This window comes from Theropithecus gelada, chromosome 13 (assembly GCF_003255815.1).
Source record: "Theropithecus gelada isolate Dixy chromosome 13, Tgel_1.0, whole genome shotgun sequence".
NCBI lineage: Eukaryota > Metazoa > Chordata > Mammalia > Primates > Cercopithecidae > Theropithecus > Theropithecus gelada.
In genome coordinates, this window is record NC_037681.1 from 22802130 (window position 1) to 22814069 (window position 11940).

Here is an 11940-nt window from a genome sequence, read left to right on the forward strand (position 1 = left end):
ACTGTTCTGAGTGAATTCCCTCAGCCGTGCGGCCTGGACATTGGAAATGGCCACAGCCCTCTCTCCTCATCTTCCACTCCTGGGCATTCGGCAAGATGCCAGTATCTTGTTAATAAATGGCCTTTTCTGCTGAAATGAGCCCATTGGTTTCCTTTGCTTGTGTCTCAGAGCTTTCACTGATACAATACACAGACACAGAATACAAAGGCACACACATGCACAAACACCTAAACCCTGGGTCTTTCAAGGTTAAGAGCCCAAGCTCCGGCACAGTCTCTCGTTTTCTACCTCTCATCATGGATCTGCTGCTGCCCTTCACCCCAAACCCTGGCCTGCTTGCTTTCTGAGAAGTAGTCTCATCCATTCATTCACATCTTCTGAGCCTTTGTGGGAGTGGCCCTGCTCCACACAAATCCGATGGAGTTCTGGCTCCAAAACTTCTTTCTCTCTCAGCTGCAAATGCGAAATCCCTTAGACTCCAGAAAGGAAATAAATTGTGCCATAGTCCAAATTCTATCAGAAATGAAACAAGTAAGTAGGCTAAACACACCCCACGAACTTTAGGGCACAGTTAGTCACCAACCCTTTTGTGAGATCAAGCTGGAAGAAACTTTGCAAGGAGAAATATCTTAACAATGTTTCGTTGATGTGTGGTCTTATTAATTTGTAATAAAGGACGATTCCTGTTTTTTCTTTTAATACACTACACAGCAGGTGTTCTGTTTCCCAATGATGGACTACAAGTGCCTTTGTTTTCCATCTCATCTTATTCTTGGGATAGATGTAGGAGCCATGGGTGTCTCTGGAGACCTTGCTGAAAATGCAGCTTCTTGGGCCTCTCTTGGACCCACTGACTCAGGATCTGCACTTTAACCTAATTCTTCGGTGAACTGTATGTACAGTGAAGTTTGAGAAACATTGGACTAGATCAGTGCCTTCCAAAAGATATACACTGTAAGCCTCATGTTTAATTAAATTTATTCTAATAGCTACATATTTCAAAACAGAAACAGGCGAAATAAGCTTTGATAATTCATTTTACTTAATACATATAGAATATTATTAATCAGAATTCAATTTATTAATGAGATATTTTACTTTTTTTTTTTTTTAGAAGGAGTTTTGCTCTTGTTACCCAGGTGGGAGTGCAGTGGCGCAATTTTGGCTTACCGCAACCTCCACCTCCCAGGTTCAAGTGATTCTCCTGCCTCAGCCTCCTTAGTAGCTGGGATTACAGGCATGCACCACCACGCCCGGCTAATTTTGTATTTTTGGTAGAGACATCGTTTCTCCATGTTGGCCAGGCTGGTCTTGAACTCCTAACCTCAGGTGATCTGCCCGCCTCTGCCTCCCAAAGTGCTAGGATTACAGGCATGAGCCATGGTGCCTATCTTTTTTTTTTTTTTTTTTTGAGACGAGGTCTCACTCTGTTGCCCAGGCTGGAGTGCAATGTCACAATCTCGGCTCACCACAACCTCCGCTTCCAGGGTTCAAGTGAGTCTCCTGCCTCAGCCTCCCGGGTAGCTGGGATTGCAGATGCTTGCCAACATGCCGGGCTAATTTTTGTAGTTTTAGTAGAGACGGGGTTTCACTATGTTGGCCAGGCTGGTCTGAGATCCTGGTCTCGTGATCTGCCTGCCTTAGCCTCCCAAAGCATTGGGATGACAGGCATGAGCCACCGTGCCTGGCCTATTTTACATTTTTAAAAACAATCTGGTGTGTGTTCTGCACTTAAAGCCCATCAGAATTCGTACCAGCAGCATTTCAAGGGTTCAATTGCCACACTTTAAGCCGGTGACTGCCATATTGAATTCTCGGATAGAACCTGCCAGCTTTCTCCTCTAGTTTCACACTGGGACAGGTCCGCTGGGCTTCCCCTGGTCTACAGAAAGGAGAGAAGGGCCGTATGGAGGAATATGGAGCAATGTGAAATACTGCCGATAACCAAAGACCCAGTACTTTTTCACACATAGACATAAATATTAATAAACATTTGCTGACTGACCTAATGCATGAATGTTTGCTCAACACTGGGACACGTGCTTGGACTCCTGTCCCGGACCTTAAAAACGTCTTTGTGGATCCTTCCCTTCTGCCTGCCTCAGTGTTGGCAGCTGGTCGTTATTGTATGATCTTGGAACTTTTGTTCTGTTTAGATTCCTCCACTTGTATGTAACAAAAAAGAAAGGCACGGGATATTCTGCAGCTTTGGAGTTTGGGAACTCGGTCAGTGCTGTTTATTCTAGATCTGCTCTTCCTGCCTTATGCTTCCCTGGGTCCCCAGGGTCAGCCCGTCTGTCCTGTTACTGCCACAGGCCCCTCCCAGGAAGCCTGTCCATTCCCCAGGGCTCTGGACCTGCGTTTCTGTTTGGCTTTCTCTGCTATTCATTCCCTAACCTTTCTGGAAGTCCAGTGTGGACAACAACATATATTGTATTGGCTTTTAGATCTTTTACCAACGTAAATTTCAGAGGCCTCTCCTGACAACATTCTGTGATTGATGGCAAGTTTTACACCGGGGTGGCCGAGACATGCTTCTTCAGCACTATTTCTGAATGTATGCATTCATGAGCTGTGCTGTTTTTCCTTGAACCTACTTTCACCCTCATCTGAAAGGAATTTTAAAGGCTGGAGTGGAATTCCATGTTATTTTATGGAGGCCATGAGAAGTGGTGTTTGGAACCTCACTCTTTAAATTTATCTTAAATAGTTGCCTAATGCAGACAATCTACTTTAGTTTGTAGAATTGGAATCTCATTTTCCAAATTCACTTATAATAAAAACACAAGCAGATGTTAGAATTATAGGAAATTAGAAGTGAAAAGGCTACCTTAGAGATGATCTATGTTATAGTTTAGAAAGCTGAAGTCTAGAAGATGGTGACTGGTCCGAAATCATTGATGAGAGAAAAAGTGAGAGAGAGACAGAGAGAAAACAGAGATAGAGACAGAGAGACAAAGACAGACATAGAGACAGAGGGAGACAGAGAGAAAACAGAGATAGAGACAGAGGGAGACAGAGAGACAAAGACAGAGATAGAGACAGGCAGGCAGAGACAGAAAGAGATCCTTTAAGCTGCCACAGTCATTCACTCAGGATGGAGTACTAGCCTGCATGAATAAATCTGGTGGTTTGTCCATTAGAATTATACTGTCTTAAAGACATCTAAGAATGTTTGGTTAGCAGGAAATTAAAAATTCTTTTCTAGGCCACTAGAGCTCAAATTGGGACATTAGCTCAAATGTGAATACGTGTATCTGCACCGTGGATTTCAAGCTAAGTCTCACTGAATTTGCTGTGTTCCTTTAACCAGATCTAAGTGAGAGAGGGACTTCACAAAATACCTTCCATATATTATTTTACTTAATTTGAAAGTCAGAAGATATACTTATAAAGGAATATGAGTGATTTAAAAAATACTCAAACTTAAGATATTCAAAATACTCTTTTCTCTTTCATGAGGATCATATTTATTCCAGAGCTTTCTATTGTTTAAGACAAGGCTTAAGTTATTCGAGGTAAGTTTGGGATACCTTCGGGTTACCTGGCACATCTTATGTAATTTTTTCATAGAAAAATCTTTATTCCTGGAAGACGGATGTCTAGAAAGAGCCAAAATTGTTAAAATATCAATTCTAGTAAATAAAATAGATTCTCCATTTGTTAATACTATTCAGACAAAAAAGTCGATGTGTTTAAAAGGCAACAAGGCAAATTTTTACATGTATGCCTTAAAAGCTGGGTCTGAAAGATGGGTCTCAAATAAAAACCTGTATTTGTCTCAGTCTCAAAATCTCAGTCACATGAAACCCTGATTAGAATCTGCTTCTGAGGCCTCCTGGCTTCTTTGGCCCTTGACGTTGTGAAGAACACCAAAGGCAGATTGAGCACATTTAATAATGCAAAAAAGAGTCAGAGATCTGCAAGTATCCAGCAAAGCCAACATGCAGGCAAAAAGCTAGTAACAGTTGTTCTAACAAGAGCATGGGCGTTAGTAATGGGTGGGGAGTTAGACCCTCGGGTAGGTGAAGGGTCAACTTGCAGCATGACCTCCAGCAGGGGCTGAGCATCAAAACGGGACATGCAGAGAACGGTCAGGTCAATTCTTGCACGGCGAGACCTGTGTGTGTTCAGTGGGGACACTTAGTAGGTCCTCAGCAGAAAACGCCTGCTACCTACCACTCTTCCCGAGGAGCACTGTGAGATCAGGAAGAGACTGACAGCGAAGGGAGAGAAGGGCCACAGAAACTGGAAGGGGCTAAGTGGAAGGGCAGGGTAAAGAGCCAGGGCAAGGTTCCGAGGAGAGCGCAGAACAGCAGGCCTGAGTTCACAGGCGTGGTAATTAGGGAGGAAAAAGGCACATATATTAAAATATAGTGTATATACTTCAAGCGTCTTGGATTTGTTCTCATTTTATTTTTCGAGTTTCATGTTTATTGTCATCAATTAGAAAATGCAAATAAAGAATAAGAAAAAAAAAAGCATAGAGTTCCACTGCCAGCTTTAATGCAATTAATGTTATGTTATGCTCAGATATTTTTTAAACATTGTTTTCTACTTGTTACACTAATCATAAAATAATAAAATCCATTCATCTGGCCTTTCCTCAGCAGCTTCTTTAAAAAATATAAGACATCTATCTTTATATTTTGAATATCCCTATTTTATAATGAGAACTGAATGGTCACTTACGCAATACAACAATAACTGCAAAAATTGAAGATAAGAGAAAAACTTAGAAATATGGTAGACTCACTTGTCTTTATAGTTGAGAAAACAGGCCTCAAGAAATGAAGAATGTTACCTCCACTAAGACCTTTTTATTTGTTGTGACTGCCAGCCAGTATATTCAATGATTTAATTATTTAATGGAGTCCGAAAATCACAAAAGAGGTAAGACAGTCTCCAAACATGTGACCTTTAGACCAGGATTTTATATTCAACTTAATGCTAGAGGTCCTAACTAATATAATTTCAATGCAGACAATATAATATAACCATAAGGAGGTAAGGTGCAATTTCTGCACGCAAGATCATCACTCCGTTATCATGCCCACTCCATGCAGCCATGCTGGCCCTGGTGGTTCTGGGGACAGACACCCTGAACCCACACAGCCACCTGCCTGGGTCTGGACACTGGCTTCGTGGCTTCCCAGCTCTGAGGTCGTCAGCAAGTGACCCTTGTGCCTGTGTTTTCTCCTGTGCAAAATAAGAAAAACAGCAGCACCTGCTTCATGAGGTTGTCCTGACAATTCCAAGAGTTGATTCCTATAAAGTGAGCAAAGTGTGTCCACACCTAATATGTTCAACTAATGCTGGAGGCTACATTGTTACTGTTTTTGTGACTATAAACCATGGCGTTGGTTCCCTCTAGGGAGGAATGTTGGGGAATAAAGGGAATGAGAATTTGGGTGAAAATAAGAGGACCTAACTTATATTCAGGGTTGCATTTATTTTTTTAAGCATTAAACAAAAATGACAACATGTTAACATTAGGTAATTTATGTCGTATACTTGGTATTATATATTTCCCATATTTTTCTACATATCTGAAAATGCTTATATTTTAAAACATATATAATGTTTGCCAGCATAGCCTAAGACCATTTTATCTCTATCTTAATCTCCTCCAAACATAACAGTATAGATACATAGGCCTTTTCTATTTTGTCTCTCAACCTTTTTAAGTTATAAAATAAAAAAAATGCAGGAATATGACACAGAACAGATGCAGAGAAAATAAATTCTTCTGAAGGAAACCACTCTGTTGACCTCCACTCAGGTCAAAAAACAGGCCTCTTCCAGCCCCCCACACCAGGCCTCTTCACATGCTGAATCCTGAACACAGTGGCCTTCTTCCTCCTCAAATTCACCTGGATCATGGAGTTTCCTGCGTTTTTCTTCACTTCATGTGCATGGTGCAGTTCAACGTGTTCTTCTGTCCTCTGCGTTTCCTGCCTAGGGCATCCTGGACTCCAGGCTTTAGGAGGATTCATTCCACACCTGAGGCCTGCCTTTCATGGGGCCAAGTGTTTCCATCAGGAGACGTGTCATGTTTGGGATATTTTGGTGATGTTATCAGTGGTTGCTCCTCAGTGACTAATAAATAGATTCTGTGGAGATTGCAAAATGGTGCTGTTCTCATTCAATCATTTAATTTTTCCTTATTAGATGTAATCATTTTATAAGGAGAAGCTTCCCTCACCTGCACGATTTGGTCTCTGGTAGACTTCGTGTGGGAAAGGCAGAATAAGTACTTGGTTCTTTCCTTTCTTTACTGTTATCAAGATAATTAGTTTCCTATCATCTTTCAAAGGTGACCGTTTAAATTTTTAAAAAGTTTGCTATGAGGTGGATTTAAACATATTCATTAGGTTTCTATGCATCATCATTATCTTCCTCATTGAAGCTCAGGTTGTTCCATCTGTGGGCGGTGGGGCCTCTTCACAGTGAACCTTGTGTCTTCGAGATGATGCCAGCAGTCTTTCATAGCCTTCTCTCCATGTGGTATGTCATGATGTCCCAGGCTCATTTTGTACCCTTTCGTTCCAGTTTCCTGAGAAGTTCTCATTTCTTTTCCTGAGGGATGATATTTCTGGACCACTGTCTGGGGCTAGGCATGAATGTTGCCACTGCACTCACATTGTTTCTAGGCTTTTTTGGTGAATGCAGCCAGGAGATCAAACAAGTTATAAGTTCCTATTTATACTTCCCACCAAATTCAGGACCACAGGTTTTTCATGTAGTCTCTTATTGTACTAGCCCGTTCTCATGCTGCTAATAGAGACATCTATAAGACTGGGCAATTTATAAAGGAAAAAAGGTTTAATTGACTCACAGTTCCACATGGCTGGGGAGGCCTCACAATTATGGCTGAAGGTGAGGAAGGAGCAAAGTCACGTTTTACACAGCAGCAGGCAAAAGAATGTGTGCAAGGGGAAGTCCTTGTCCACTATTCACCATCACGAGAACAGGAAAATCCTGCCCTCATGATTCAATTACCTCCTACTGGGTCCCTCCCATGACACGTGGCAATTATGCAAGCTACAATTCAAGAAGAAATTTGGCTGAGGACACAGCCAAACCATATCACTTATATAGCTCACATCTACCTTCTTCTGTTTAAAAAATCTATCAAAGACTGTGCAGATGATTTATCTAAAATATCCCATAATTACTTTCTTTTTGCTTTAGCCCTAAAAAGTGTATTAGTCTCAAAATGAGAGTATTAAGTATTACCACCATCAATATGATTACTGAGACGTTTCAGAATTGTTTTTCCAATTGGTTGTCTGGTTCTTCCTCAGTTTTTATGGTTGAACTATAGTTATATTGTCAAAGGATATAACCATTAAATATGACACTTTCTACCTTTTACCCATACGTAGTGTAACGTCTGTGCGGAGCTGTCTGTTTAATGATGATACAGTCTTTCCATTCAAATCTGCTTCATGATTTTGGTTCACAGAAGCTCACTGCCTAGAAGGCTCCTCAAGAAAAACTTATGGGAACACATTCCCTGAGGCTTGAGGGTGTTTTTTGGCTGGATATAAAAATCCTTGGTTCACTTTTCTTTCAGGATCTTATAAAGCTCACTCAATTTTTATGTACAAATTTCCACCAAGCAAGGCTGTCTGGGTTTCCCTCAGCTCTCTCCCCTGAACCACCGTGTCATGGACCCACCTGCCTGCCCTCCTTTCCAGGTCTATCTAGACGAACCCATCGCCCAAATTCCCCACATTTTCTTTGAGTGTTCCCACTCTCCTTGCCTTGACTAATACCTGACACATTCTGTGGCTCTCTTCCATCCTCCCGCGGTCTCTCACAGGGACTTGTCTCTTTGCTCACAGAACCAATGAGGTGAGGAACCACCCTCTTTGTTCACTCGTGTTACACTAACACTCAGCAGCACATGTGGCAATAGTTAGCTGCCTACTGCATGTGTTAAGTGAATGAAGAGGGAGTGAATGAATGAATGAGGACGTTCGACAAGCAAAATCTAAGAAAAACTAAAGCAGTTTCAAAAGAGGGAAAGAAAGAAAAAATAATTGTCAGAGCAATCCCTGGAATTAAGAACTAAGGCTTACCTCACAAGTGAGCAGTCTGCGTGGTGCCATATACTGATAGAAGCTGATGCCAGAAAGGGAGGAACCTGAAGAAGTACTGTTAAGAAAATAAGTAGATTTTAGAACCCTAAATTTCATTCCAATTCATCTTAATTACTTCACCTTTTTTCACCTCTGGCTCTGTCTTCAAAGAAAACAAGGAGGAAAGTGAAATCTCTATTAAAAGACTACTTACCCACCACCCTTCAAGAACTGAGTGAATTTCAGGAGGGTTTCCCATAGACCCCCTCCTCTTCTGTCACCTTATTTGGGTTTTCCTCTGGTTTAACCCTCACCATGGAAAACTTTATTTTGTAATGATTTGACTTATGGCCGATTTGCCCCAGAAAGAATGAATTATTTATCTTTCTATGCTTTATACACCCAAGAATAACACATTATATAAAATGAGCACTCAAAGTGTATTGAGTTGAAGAACGTTGAATCCTAATAATTGTTCACATTGTCATTAGAAAAATGGAGTATATTTGAAGAAGCAGAGGAAGCATAGACCAGAAGATCTGATAATCTGGCTCCTTACATCCTTATATACATTTGTATTTTAAAAAGTAGATACATCGAGACTCTGTTTAGACACTCACCAGCTCAGAAACGAGAGGAATTTTTTCATGATTAAACAATTTAAATGGGGATTTGAGAAAAATATATTACTCTTTGGAACGCAGAAAGGTCACTATCAATCCTCTAAACTCCACTTGGGCATATTTAATTAATGATCTCTGGAGGGTTAACTTATTTGAAGAGAAGATTGAAAAATTTTATAAAAAATAAAACTAAGCCAATTTAGAGCACCAAAGAAACAATTTAAAGAATATAAAGAGAAGAAAGTCCTCATACTAACCAGTCAAGACTGATGTCTTGAACAATATAATTATTTTGCTAATGTTGACCTATAGTGAATTATTATTTGTCATGGTTATTTCACCAATAATAGGACAGAGGAATAAATATATACAATATGTCAAAAACACATTTTTAAAATTTTAATAATTTTAAAATTATTAAAATTAAGAATAAAATGTGATTATCCTATGCTCAGTTTAACTTTTTGTTCAACTTTAAAACTACAACATTTTAAATACAAGCATCCACTGCCCTTTAATGTTTATTTTATATTTTGTGTATTAACATACACATACTATTTTTTATTTTCCATAATTCTCTTCAATAGATTTTATCAATTTTTGGTGGAGAAAGGGAACAGAGAAGGAACTCATCTGTGAATATCAGATATTTTTAAAGTAGATTTTCTCTCTTATCAGCAATTTTTATTGAGATTTAGTCCTTAAGTTTTCTAGTTAAATGATCATTCGATTCTATTCCAAGTGTGCTTTGTACTAATTTTTCTCTAATTCTTAATTCCTGTCATGTTCAGCATTGAGGATAAATTTGGTTTTCCATGTTTGTTTTTATTTTTGCAATAACTTCCACTGATGTTCAGTAAATTTTCTGAACAATATTGATGAATATTTACCTTCATATAAGCATTAAAACTATTTTTTTATGTTATGTTTATAGCCACTACACAGTTTATTTCATATAGATGTAGCCTCCTGCAGGACATGAAGAGAGTTCCCTAAATATTTCATGCTTGATGGCTTTATAAACCTGTGTTACTCACTTTCCTATTTCTTAAACTTTGGCTAGAGCCTGTCTGACAGCAACATGAATGGGACAGCGTGCCTTTATTATTAACTACAATTTCTTCTTCTGATGTCTGTAACTCTTTTCTCTTTTCCTCATTTACTCTGGACTAGAACAAAATGAAATTTTCTTGTTGCCACAATATTCTCTCCGTTAATAAATTCCCGTGGGTGCCTCTAATGCCTTCGTTGTTCCTTCTGTGCCTCTGAGGTCTTCATCGCCAGCCTGCACCTGAGCTCGGACTATCACCATCAGTAACCTCTCCCGAAATCCTCCTCTCAGGCTTACTTTTAGCTTTTCCCTTTTTTTTTTTTTTTTTGGCATTATTACACCTTCTTAGCTTCTCTCTCTACCAGAAAGTTTACTTCATGCATCTTTTCTTGCTTTTTTATATTTTCTTTGTCCACTGCATTGTGTCATTTCGACTTTCTTGTTTAGTTACAGAAAGCTTAACTTCCAAGCGTGCGTCGCTTCCTTTAAAGAATAATAGGAAAGAAACTATAATACAAGTTTTCTTTCTTCCTTACACATAATTTGGTTTTTATTCCTCGATAGACACCTGACACCCAAATTTCCCACATGTGGCACTGTCTTCTGCTATGAAAGTGGGGCCCTGTGGACAGGGACAGACTGCCTGTCTCTGACAGGCTCTGGGAGCAGGTCACAGGAACCACCTCTGTGGGTTAGTGGGAAGGCAGAGCGGTGCCTTCATCCATGCCTCTAGGTACTCTGCAGATGGGCACCTTCTCCTCCGAACTACTTTCCTTCAATGGTCAATCACATCTGTAACCATTTGGGGTCAAACATGTTAGGCAAAATCATCCTGTCTTACTGCACGTAAGCAACTCAGAATCCAATTGTGAAACCCGTAACTCTGCTTTCACAACTTCTAACCTCACTGCCAACTGTTCCCAAAGCTGTGGCTCATTGAATGCTCATGTTCCCGTGTTTCAACAGTAAGAATAAATATCACATATACAAGACAGCTCAGTCCCTCCATCGCTTTTACATGATCCGTTCCTGTGTCTGCAAGAATCATTATTTGATGTCAACTGGAGTCCTACAGAGAGAAAGTTCTGGTATTGCAAATGAGAACTCCCCCAGGCACTAGTGACCATAAGAAAAGCCAGAAGATAAAACATAGGCCACACTGAAGATAATAAAGTATTGCTTAATTTATATCAATTCTTAGGTAAATATAAAAGCACAAAATTGTTTTATCCCAGCTGGGCACTTCTAACTAACTTACTTTACAGTATTGATTTATTGAGCCCCTGTAATACGCCAGATATTTAGAGATAAAAAAGTCTGGAAAAACAGTAGTAACAACCATTTATGGAATAGTTTTAAGTGCTATATATTGTGGTAGGCACTTTGCATCTATTAATTATCTCATTTTCTCCTCACATAAGAGCTGCAAGTTATGTCGTGTAGGCTGCCATATAACAGTTGAGAAAATGGAAATAAAGAGGAATTTTAAAACACAAACAAGTTATTTCTCCACATCCTCTCCAGCACCTGTTGTTTCCTGTCTTTTTGATGATCACCATTCTAACTGGCATGAGAGTATCTCATTGTGGTTTTGATTTTTACATTTCTCTAATGACCAGTAATAATGAACTTTTTTTCATATGTTTCTTGGGCACATAAATGTCTTCTTTTGAGGAGTGTCTCTTCATGTTTGGTGGGGATATTTGTTCTTTTTCTTGCAAATTTGTTTAAGTTCCTTGTAGATTCTGGATATTAGTCCTTTTTCAGATGGATAGGTTGTAAAAATTTTCTCCCATTCTGTAGGTTGCCTGTTCACTCTGATGATAGTTCCTTTTGCTGTGCAGAGTCGATGGGTGCAGCAAACCACCACGACACGTGTATACCTATGTAACAAACCTGCACATTCTGCGCATGTATCCCAGAACTTAAAGTGTAATGAAAAAAAAGCAAGTTAATTGACTGATAATTTAGTTTAAAACCAAACCCATTTAGATTTTATTCATTGGATAGATATTTCTCTAAGACAAGATCTATGAAATAAACTTTGTGTATGGTATTTTAAATATTTCACTGAATATACAATTATCCAAGTAAAAATCAGGTCTCTATCAAATTATTCAACCCAAAGAATGACATGAGTTTATTTACAAAGTAATTTTCTAAACAGTTATATTTTTAT